Source organism: Apium graveolens, chromosome 11 (genome assembly GCF_009905375.1).
Source record: "Apium graveolens cultivar Ventura chromosome 11, ASM990537v1, whole genome shotgun sequence".
NCBI classification, from domain to species: Eukaryota; Viridiplantae; Streptophyta; class Magnoliopsida; order Apiales; family Apiaceae; genus Apium; species Apium graveolens.
The window spans coordinates 72,872,825-72,885,105 of NC_133657.1; positions in this window are offsets into that span (position 1 = coordinate 72,872,825).

Here is a 12,281-nt window from a genome sequence, read left to right on the forward strand (position 1 = left end):
GAATGTCAATCTTCCAAACCATAATACAACCTTCACAGTTTTAACCATCATCACTGTATTCTTTTGGCACAAGCGCCTATAATTATCCTCTTACCTTTAATGTGTCGGCCACCTCTTTGGCCTTTCCTGATAGTAAAATTTCCTTACAGTCAATGTCACTTTAACCATCTCCAAATAATTTTCTACCTTATTTCAATCACAGCTTATGTGAAAATGCTTTTCTTAAAATCTGATGAGTAAAAAAAAATCACCATTTTTCCATAAGTTATTGCCTCAGTCTTTAGAGGTTAATCACTGTCATGACTGACTCTCAATCATAATTAGAACATCTTTTATCTTAAGTCCTAATTACCCTGAATAATTTCGACCATTACTGGTCCGATCCATACTTTCTCGTGGTTTAACACGTGCCCCACTTGGCAACATTATAATTACGTCATATTTCCTTTATCAATATTTCTATTCTTGAAAATTTTGAATATTACATTTCTCCTTGTAAAACCTCTAAGGTTATCCTTCAATCGTTCCTCCTGTATTCCCTAGATACAGGGCATATTAAAATACCATTTACTATTACTAGAACCATTGTCTATATACTTCTGAAAAATTTCTCCACTGATTCTTAAAGGTTGTTGCTACATTAACCCTTTCCAAATCATACTGTCAAAACTCATACTGTCCCTATTAAGGGTGAAATTCCAACCTTTATGCATTCCCCTAGGATTCATTTTAAGTTACCGATGTTCTATCCTTAATTCCACCTCTAAAAGGTACCTGCATCCTTCCATGGATAAATCAAGTCATATATCCCTGATAAGGGTGTCTTATTCAATCATTCCCACCTCGATAGTCTATACCTAACTTCATAATAGCATCCTTATTCAAATTGAGGTCAATCCATATGGCCTCCAAAAGATAACAATGGCCATCCACTTTTCTTTCTTGATTTGGTAATGATAACATGGATGTTCTGGAAGATATTGGTCATGTTCAACGTGAACTTCTTCTTAATAATTCCTTATTTACTTTTGTTGTTTATCTCAACAGTCATCTCAATGTTGGGATATCTTTCATATCTGGCGTCTCCCTTTCTGGGTATCATGCCACCGGTCTTACACTTTACCTTCTTGAAGGTCACTTCCTTCACCCAATTTTCTTAATTTCTTACTTTCTTGTCTCCTCAGTCTATCCGCGTCTCATTATTTATCCTTCGAATTATCTCAAGGTTTCCTCGAATCTTCCCAACTTACAGGGGATAAAATATATGTATCTCTTATACCTTCAACCATCAATTTAACTCATGGTGAATCACTCTCATCCGGACGATTACCTACTTTTCTATTTCTATTTCTACGAGTCTTTAGGGTTTCCTCATACCCAACTCCCTTATCATTCCTCAAACTCTCTTGCCTTTATATTCCTTTCTCTTATCGTTATTTCATGAACCAACACAACATAAGCATTAATTTCAAACATCCCGTCATTCTGGATTCGTGTCTTCAGAACGAATCTTGATAACTTTTACAACTTAGATTCATAATTCATCATACTCGTCTTCCTTTGTTCTAGCTCTTAAGCTTTTACACTATCTCCATAACCTTGAGAAGTACTTTCCTGAAAACAATTGACTGAACTTAAATCAGTTTATTATAATCTCTTGCTCCGTGCCTTCCTTGGCCTTTCACCAGCGGGTGGTCTCTCTCTTAGGAGGGTAAGTGACAAAACAGTCTTTTGTGGTTCGTCAATCATTTAGAATCTCACATGATTCATCTATTTCCTTTAGCCAGGCTCTTGCCTCGACTGGGTCAGCATGTTCCTTGGAACTCTGAGAGCTTAGCGACTTAAAGGTCATGAAAGAATTTCCCACCGCACTGTCTCCTCAGGGTGGTGGTTGGGGATACTAGTCTAAGTTCTCTTTAGACAGGTCCATGAATTGCCGTATAGGGGTACCATCTCGGGTCTCCTGTCCTTACTCGACTTTTGTTTCCTCAGTCTAAATATTTCTTCCTACTCCCCATAATTGGGGTCATCTTACATAATTTAAATCCTCATTTTCCACTTCATCATGTTATGGGTTCCTTTTGTCTTGGTGGCAACCTCCCTGACTATCACGTTCAGGGTTTGCTCTAACTCTTATTCCTCAAACTAGCTTTCATCTAAGATTTCATCTTTAAGCTCTTAAACCTTTGGAACCCAAATTCTATAGGAATACCTCATTATTCCCTTATCATCACTCTCGGTATTAATCTCATACCTATTTGTTGGCTCTCTGCCTTCATTCATCACTTTTACTGGCACAATATGTTCTTTTCCAATACTTCGGGCTGTATTGCTATCTCAAACAGCTTTTCGGTACCGGCTCCGGTTACCTTCACTACTATTTCCATTTTCTCAAAATCTCTTATAAACTCTCCAAAAGACATTATCAACTTGAGTCTCTCCTTTTTACTAAGGGCATCAGCCACCATATTGGCTTTCCCCGAATGATAAAGAATCTCCCAATCATAATTCTTGATTAGCTCTAACCGCCTCCTCTGGCGTATGTTGAGCTCTTTCTACGTAAGAATGTACTAGAGCTCCTATGGTTTGTGAATCTCACACTTCTCTCCATACAAGTAGTGCCTCAAATCTTTAGGGCAAAACTATTGCCACGAGCCCAAGCTCATGGGTGGGGATATCGAATTTTAAATTCCCTTAATTGTCTTGACGCAGACGCGATTATCTTGTTGTGCTATATAAGAAGCACCCTAATTCCTTATGCGAAGCGTCACTTACAAATCACAAAATCTCATTTTCCATCCGGCAACGCCAACATAGGGAACGTCACCAACCTTTGCTTCGGTTCTTAAAAGTTGTTCTCGCATTTTTCTGTCCATTCGAACTTCTCAGTCTTACGAGTAAGCCGCGTTAAAGGGGCTACTATCTTTACAAACTTGAACGAACCTCTGGTAGTGACCGGCCAATCCTACCTCTGGTAGTCGACCAAACCATGGTCATCAATTCATCAGTGGTCCTTTATCCAATCCTGTCAGGATCCTCCATGGGATCCTCCTCAACAACTATCCCTTCTAGGACAACATCCTCAACCGCTAAATCCTCAATATCAACATCATCCGGTCCTCCATTAGGACACTCTATCGGATCCACAATCCGATCTCCAATTAGTAATAAAATATCATCGCGATGTTGCTCCTCAACCTCAGGGTTCGGAGTCCCGCTACCATATACGATAACGAACTACGCTCCTATCACGATATTTATAAGGGTTCCCATAAGGGTTTTAACTGTCAGTACTACGTTAGGTAGCCCGACTATGAACTTGGCAAGAGTTCTTATTATCTTAGTGAACTTATTATCTTAACGTCCCATCATCTCTGAGGTTTATAACGCTTAGCTCTGATACCATTTCTGTAACACCCCCAGATCCGGGGTCGGGGATCCGGGTCGTTACGAGTTCCATTTCCCTTAATAACACCCAATCTTAATAATTACTCAACTACTCTGTATTGTGACCCCACAATAAACACACACACCATACGTTATAGTCTCAGAGATGAATATCCAAAAATAATCACAAGTTGTTTTATTCCACAATTATATGCCAATACACCTTAAAAAGGTTTCTGAATAAATTTACATTTTTTTGCCATTATTACAATTCATAAATATACATAATCTGGTACATCAAAAGTTGAAAGCCTAGCCTATTGGTAATTTCTACCTCAGCTACAGCGGCCTCAACGCTTCCCGAAAGCTGCGGAACGTCTCCTAACCTCTTGCGAATCGGAAGCTTGGTCCGGTTCATCTTGTCTATCTGATGTTGTGTGATAAAAGAAGAAAGCAAGGGTGAGCAGCAAGCCCACCAAAATAATATGTATAATGATTAACAATATATGAGCCTTCTCATAGTACTCATGAAAGTCTTGGTCAAAAGAAATGAACCAAGTTGATATCTTAATGCGATGAAGTCGCAAAATATTCAGTATATATATATATATACATATATACTTTTCAAAATATTGGAAGTCCTCTTCCATGCACAATATACACAAAGTCCCAGTGTATAACTGTATAAAAAAAATATCGTTGCAAGGTGATCTCATATAACTAACCTTGTCTCAACGTTTTTCTGAAAATCTTTGTCATTCATAAGACAATTATTAATTAGATATAAGTTTAAAAGATGAAGTTACAAGATACCCCAATATACTTATATCTTTCCCAAATACTACTTGAACTACCACCGTTCAAGTTATAATTAGCTTCAAAAGTTCATCACAGAGATGAGACTATAAGGCAAGATTTGAATAGATTAAATCTTTAAAATATTATCAAAATAAAATGAAGTTATGAGATACTTCATTTGATGTAAACATCATTTTGAAAACTTGACCCTGCCAACACTCAACAATCGCCCAACCGTAGCCTTTCTATCAAAGTGCTCTGGGTAGTGTTGCAGAAATTATCCAATTGGATGATGAACTCATTACGGGAGTTTGCCGCGCCAGGAAGACCACTTACGATGATCAGTCGTAGTAGTACAACCCCACCATTTTCTACATGTAGAGGAGAACTTGTCGGATTTACTTATCAACCGAACACTGAACTCCTAAGGAATGGACCGCCTTAGCGGAACTTCCAGGCCATTTGGGCCAATATAATAAGGCTGGGTCGGCGCTACTCGGCCACTTACGCCACTCCTAGTTCAGATAAAATCCATGACTCTGAAACGTAAAGCTTGTCCCCGCTTTCCCCAAGTAGAAACTTGTTGATACGGCTCCACCAAGAAGTCGAATCTATTTGGAAAGGAGAACTCACCGATATTTCCCAGGCGATGCCTGTTAATGGATTAACTTGTTCCAAGAATTTTACTTCCCGAGTGTTGGGTAAGTAATCAATTCATTTATCAAAACAGCAACCTTGTTGCGAATATAAAACACACCACAGAGCCGGATCCCTCAGGTTTTGAGCGAGTATTTAAATCCCCTTCGAAAGGAGGATCTTAAAAAAAATGAGTTTTGGGATCCGCTCTAACTTTTAAAAAAATCATTTTGAAGACTCGCAAAACATTTTTAAGAATGTTTGGAGTGAAGCTGATTTAATGAAGTAAATCAGTCCCCAGAATATTTAGAAAATGTCTGAATATTATTATTTAAATAATATTCCCATAAAGAATAATCTTTATAAAATAATTGAAGTAGAAGTTTTAAAACTTATACTTGAAATGAATATTAAATAACCAAAGATATACCTATACGAAAGTACTATCTTTATTTGAATAATCAAAAGTGAGTTTGATTATCGACACCTTATTCTTTAATAAAATAAAGAATATATCTCAGCAAATAATCGGAGTCATAGATCCTCAAATGAATATTCAAATAATATTCAATAAATAAAATAAGCTGAGTCATAAGCCCTCGAATGAATATTCGAAATAATATTCAATAAATAAATAAGCTGAGTCATAAGCCCTCGAATGAATATTATAAATAATATTCATTAAATAAAATAAAGGAGTCATACATCCTCAAATGAATATCCAAGTAATATTCAATAAATAATATAAAGGAGTCATAAGTCCTCGAATGAATATTCAAGATAATATTCATTAATAAAATCAAGTTATCGAATAAACCTTATTCGATTAATAGTTTTGAAAACTATAAACATATATATATATAAATATATATATATAAAATCTACTCGGGATCCTCGACTCCCGGTTTTAGAAAATATTTTCACCTTTGGGTCCCTATACTAAGGGTATATGCAAATTACTGCTATTCTCTAGCATAGGTATTATCAACTGAACCAACAGATATATTTGGCAAGAATACGAAACAGGCATGCATATATATACCATATCAGCATGCTTCAATATATCGCAACATTTGCTAATTAACCAACATGCATCTATCGCAAGATAATGCATATACATACATACATCACAACAACAGTATAACGGATAGAAAACTTGCCTGAGCGACTGGGGGTTACGAATGGCTCGGGACGAGTCTGCTAACCTATAAACAACAAGTAAGTTGGAATTAAACCAAAGTCACTTGTAAATCTATACTCTAACCAACTCAGACTCTAACGCTCGTTTTGCGCTTACTGATTCTCTTAAGTCACTCGAGTACCCTCGGCTCCACCATTTTTAATAATTTAACCTTTACGAGTTTTAAGGCGATTCCTTCGCGAGTGTCTTACCAACTACCTAACACACTTACCATAAATGTTTCATGCATTAATTAACCCTTTTTGGTCTTTAACCTATGTTTCAAAGTAAGGCGAGGGGAAAAGTTTCGTTCGCGAAACGCCGTTACTTGAAACGGTCATTTCTCCTAAACCGTGCATCAGAATCGAACGAACTACATATCAAAACGAAGCTCGTAACATGAGCTATCTAAACATGGCAGTGGTCATAATCTAGCAGGGGGTTCTCGGGTCCTAATGTTATGCACAAAAACAGTCCAAAGAAAATCGGACGTTACGACGGCTATGTTTACGCAATTACCAATGTTTAAACTACTCCAATTAACCACCAACCAACTCATAACCATCAATACAACAAAACTTCACCTAAACCATACCACATCAGTCCATAATCTCCAAGGTTTTCAACTCAAACAACCACAATCAAGACCTATGAACTATAATCAAGCTTCAATTACCAAAACACTTCCAAATCAAACCAAACTACTAATAATCACAATCCATGCTTCTCATTTCACAACACCAACCATTAAACTTACTAACAAATAAAGTAAAGGCTAGGGTTTGAAGTTTATACCTTCCTTGGGAGGTGTTAAGTTGCTAGGAAGCCTTAGGGAGCCTCCTACAAGCTTGATCTTTCCAAAGAAATCAAGAACACAAAGTTAGGCTTTGAAGTTTCTAAAAGTCCGATTTAAAGAACTGTAAAAATGAGGGTCTTACCATGATTATTTGGACGAGACTTGTGAACAAGAGTTGTAGGCCATCTCAATACCTTTCCAATGAGCTATAGAACACAATATTTGAGTGAGAAATGAAGGAGATACAACAGTTTTAGTGTTCTGGTTCTGTTTTGGCCGAGAGCATGAAGAACAATGCCTTGGTTTCTTTTTGATTTTGATGAAAAATGATTTGCTTGGCTTGGTTGGTTTGATTTTTGTGTTTGTTTTAGTAAATTACCTAGTTGCCCTTGATTTTGTGTGGTTAAAAAGCCACCACATCTCCTTCCTTCCCATGTCATGCTTGTGTCATCCTCATGATGTCATCCTCCCCTCCTTGTCCTCTTTCTATTCGCTGGATGACATCATCCCCACTAATCCCCTTGATTAACTTCCTAATCGTTTGCCTAATGACCGCTGATCTGTTATACGGTTCACTTAACTTTCATTTTCGTTTATCGTTTGAGGGATCATACCCGGGATCTTATTACTTAGGTTCCCTTAACCTTTCTCAATATATTATATTCCTTTTATGATCCTCTCCTATAATCCTTTAATTTAAATCCTTTTTATCCTGTTACCTTTTTCTCAAATCTTTCCGTATCTAGTGTATTTCCGGGAAAAATGAAAGTGTTCGGATTTGGATTCTGACGATCTTTACATACACTTATATCCCATATAAAGTACTAATAAAATCTCAGAATATCCATATCAGAACCCCTACATAGTGTGGCATGAAAAGTTTTCTCATTGAGCAAAAACACTATTCATAAGGGTTTCAAAAATTTCCCAAAAATTGGGGTTATTACAACTTCATCCCTTGTTTTTACTTATATCTAGTAAGTAATTATCTTACACATGATAAAAGATTCTAGTAAGTATCCATTTAGATACTTATATTATTGTTATCACTATATATTATCTTGCGAGCTGTAAGGCTCACTCTTGCTTTATTTCTTCATCACACAACAACAGTTAGGAAAGATGGCCAGACTCCAGCAGACCCAGCGCAAGCGCGTGGGAAGCGTCCCGCGTCTTCCCGTTGATGTTGTAGCTTCTATAGCTGCAGAGGTAGATCTATTGGTAGATCAGGCACTCTACTTTTGAGAATCAAATTATGTATAATTATAACTTGTGGCAGATAATGGCAATTAACTGTAAATTTATCAAGTAATCATTTTGGGTTGTAAAAACTTTTAATTGTGGATTCAAGGACTTGTACTTATTTCAATTTCATCTCTGAGACTATAACGGGTGTGGTGTGTGTTAGTGTGGGGTCACAGCATAAGGTTATTTATTATTAATTAAGTGAAGTGATATTGTGGAAAGAAAGATCGTGACGACCCGGATCCCTGACCCCGGATCTGGGGGTGTTACAGAAATGGTATCAGAGCTAAGCGTTATAAACCTCAGAGATGATGTGACGTTAAGATAATAAGTTAACTAAGATAATAAGAACTTTTGCCAAGTTCATAGTCGGGCTACCTAACGTAGTACTGACAGTTAAAACCCTTATGGGAACCCTTATAAATATCGTGATAGGAGCGTAGTTCGTTATCGTATATGGTAGCGGAACTCCGAACCCTGAGGTTGAGGAGCAACAACGCGATGATGTGTTTTATTAGTTATTGGAGATCAGATTGTGGATCCGATAGAGCGTCCTAACGCGGGACCGGATGATGTTCATATTGAGGATGTAGCGGTTGAGGATGTTGTCCTAGAAGGGATTATCGCTGAGAAGGATCCTGTAAAGGATCCTGACAAGAATGAATAAAGGACCACTGAGAAATTGGTGACCATGGTTAGGGCAACTACCAGAGGTAGGATTGGCCGGTCACTACCAGAGGTTCGTTCAAGTTTGTAAAGATAGTAGCCCCTTTAACGCGGCTTACACATAAGACTGAGAAGTTTGAATGGACAGAGAAATACGAGAACAACTTTCAAGAACTGAAGCAAAGATTGGTGACGACCCCTATGATGGCGTTGCCGGATGGAAAAGGAGATTTTGTGATGTGTAGTGACGCTTCGCATAAGGAATTAGGGTGCTTCTTATACAGCACAATAAGGTAATCGCGTACGCGTCAAGACAATTATGGGAATATAAAAATTGATATCCCCACCCATGAGCTTGGGCTCGTGGCAATAGTTTTGCCCTAAAAGATTTGAGGCACTACTTGTATGGAGAGAAGTGCGAGATTTGCATAAGTCATAAGTGCTCTAGTGCATTTTCACGTAGAAAGAGCTCAACATGCGCCAGAGGAGGCGGTTAGAGCTAATCAAGAATATTGATTGGGAGATTCTTTATCATTCGGGGAAAGCCAATGTGGTGGCTTATGCCCTTAGTAAAAAGGAGAGACTCAAGATGAGAATGCCTTTGAGAGAGTTTATAAGAGATTTTGAGAAAATGGAAATAGAAGTGGAGGTAACCGGAGCCGGTACCGAAAAGCTATTTGAGATTGCAATACAGACCGAATTATCGGAAAAGAACATATTGTGCCAGAAAAAGTTATGAATGAAGGCAGAAAGCCAATAATTAGATAAAAGATTAATACCGAGAAAGATGATAAGGGAATAATGAGGTATTCCTACAGAATTTTGGTTCCAAATGTTCAAGAGCCTAAAGATGAAATCTTAGATGAAAGCTAGTTTGAGGAATAAGATTTAGGGCAAACCCTGAATGTGATAGTCAGGGAGGACGCCATCAAGATAGAAGGAACCCATAACATAATAAAGTGGAAAATGAGGATTTTAACGTATAAGATAACCCCAAGTATGGGAGAAGGATGAAACATTTCATACTGAGAAAACAGAAGTCGAGCAAGATAGGAAGAACCAGGACGGTACTCCTATGGGGCAATTCATGGACCTGTCTAAAAAGAACTTAGACTATTATCCCAACCACCACCCTGAGGAGACAGTGCGGTGAGAAATTCTTTCAGGACCTTTAAGTCGCTAAGCTCTCAGAGTTCCAAGGAACAAGCTGACCCAGCCGAGGCAAGAGCCTGGCTAAAGGAAATATAGGAATTATTTGAGATTCAAAATGATTGATGAACCACAAAAGACTGTTTTTGTCACTTACCCTCCTAAGAGAGAGACCACCCGCTGGTGAAAGACCAAGAAAGGCACGGAGCCAGAGGTTAGAATAAACTGATTAAAGTTCAATCAATTGTTTTCGAGAAAGTAATTCCCAAGGTTATGGAGATAGCGTAAAAGCTTTAGAGCCAGAACAAAGGAAGACGAGTATGATGAATTAGGAATCTAAGTTGTAAAAGTTATCAAGATTCGTTCTGAGGACACGAATCCGGAATGACGGGATGTTTGAAATCAATGCTTATGTTGTGATTGGTTCGTGAAATAATGATAAGAGAAAGGAAAATAAAAAGAAACTAAAGTGGAAAGGAATATAAAGGCAATAGAGTTTGAGGAATGATAAGGGAGTTGGGTATGAGGAAACCCTAAAGACTCATAGCAATAGAAATAGAAAAGCATGTAATCGTCAGGATAAGGGTGATTCACCATGAGTTAAAATAGATGGTTGAAGGCATAAGAGATACATATATTTTATCCCCTGTAAGTTGGGAGGATTCGAGGAAACCTTGAGATAATTCGAAGGATAAATAATGAGACACGGATAGACTAAGGAGGCAAGGAAGTAAGAAACTAGGAAAATTGGATGAAGGAAGTGACCTTCAAGAATGTGAAGTGTAAGATCGGTGGCTTGATACCCAGAAAGGGAGACGCCAGGTATGAGAGATATCCCAACATTGAGATGACTGTTGAGATAAACAACAAAAGTAAATAAGGAATTATTAAGAAGAAGTTCACATTGAACATGACCAATATCTTCCAGAACATCCTTATTATCGTTACCAAATTAGGCAAGACAAGCGGATAACCGTTGTTATCTTTTGGAGGCCATATTGATTGACCTCATTTTGTATACAGATGTTATTGTGAAATTAGGCATATACTATCGAGGTGGGAATGATTGAATAAGACACCCTTATCAGGGATATATGACTTTATTTATCCATGGAAGGATGCAGGTACCTTCTAAAGGTGGAATTAAGGATAGAACATCGGTAACTTAAAATGAATCCTAGGGGAATGCATAAAGGTTGACATTTCACCCTTAATAGGGACATCATGAGTTTTGACAGTATGATTTGGAAAGAAGTTAAGGTAACAACAACCTTTAAGAATCAGTGGAGAAATTTTTCAGAAGTATATAGACAATGGTTCTAGTAATAGTAAATGGTATTTTGATATGCCCTGTATCTAGGGAATACAGGAGGAACGATTGAAGGATAACCTTAGAGGTTTTACAAGGAGAAAGGTAATATTCAAAATTCTCAAGAATAGAAATGTTGATAAAGGAAATATGACGTAATTATAATGTTGCCAAGTGGGGCACGTGTTAAACCACGAGAAAGTATGGATCGAACCAGTAATGGTTGAAATTGTTCAGGGCAATTAGGACTTAAGATAAAAGATGTTTTAATTATGATTGAGAGTCAGTCATGACAGTGATTAACCTCTAAAGACTGAGGGGATAACTTATGGAAAAATGGTAATTTTTTTTTTACTCATCAGATTTTAAGGAAAGCATTTTCACATAAGCTGTGATTGAAATAAGGTAGAAAATTTATTTGGAGGTGGTTAAAATGACATTGACTGTAAGGAAATTTTACTATCAGGAAAGGCCAAAGAGGTGGCCGACACTTTAAAGGTAAGAGGATAATTATTGGCGCTTGTGCCAAAGGAATACAGTGATAATGGTTACAGCTATGAAGGTTGTATTATGGTTTGGAAGATTGACATTCCTTCTGATGACTGTGCAATATCCAACCGTAATAGTAGTTGGTAAAGGTTTAATTCGTGTAATCACCGTGAGCGGGCTATCTATCTTAGAGGGTCATATCTTAAGATAAGCCAGGACCATGTTACGAAAGGACTAAATGAACCTTTGAGCTTCATGTCTCCTAATAAAGACATATGGTTAATAATGGTATTAACCTGCTATCGTTGCTTTCATTGAAACTCTTCTGCAATTTTATCTGCTTCATGTCATATGTACGTCAAGTTCAGGAGTGTTCTTCATGAATCATGAACGGTGATCATGTTACCTCCTTAGAAGGATTTGATACGACATGTGTGGACTCCGTATGGTTAGATATTAAGATTTTATGGAAAAGTGAATGACGACAGTAGGTCAGTGGTGGACCATAGTAATGCAGTAATGATTCCGCGAGTAATGAGTTGATTACAACCGTGAGAGTTGTATTGGAATGGGTGTTGAGATTGAGTACCACTAATCGGGTCGTGGTAGTGTATAAGTTATCATTG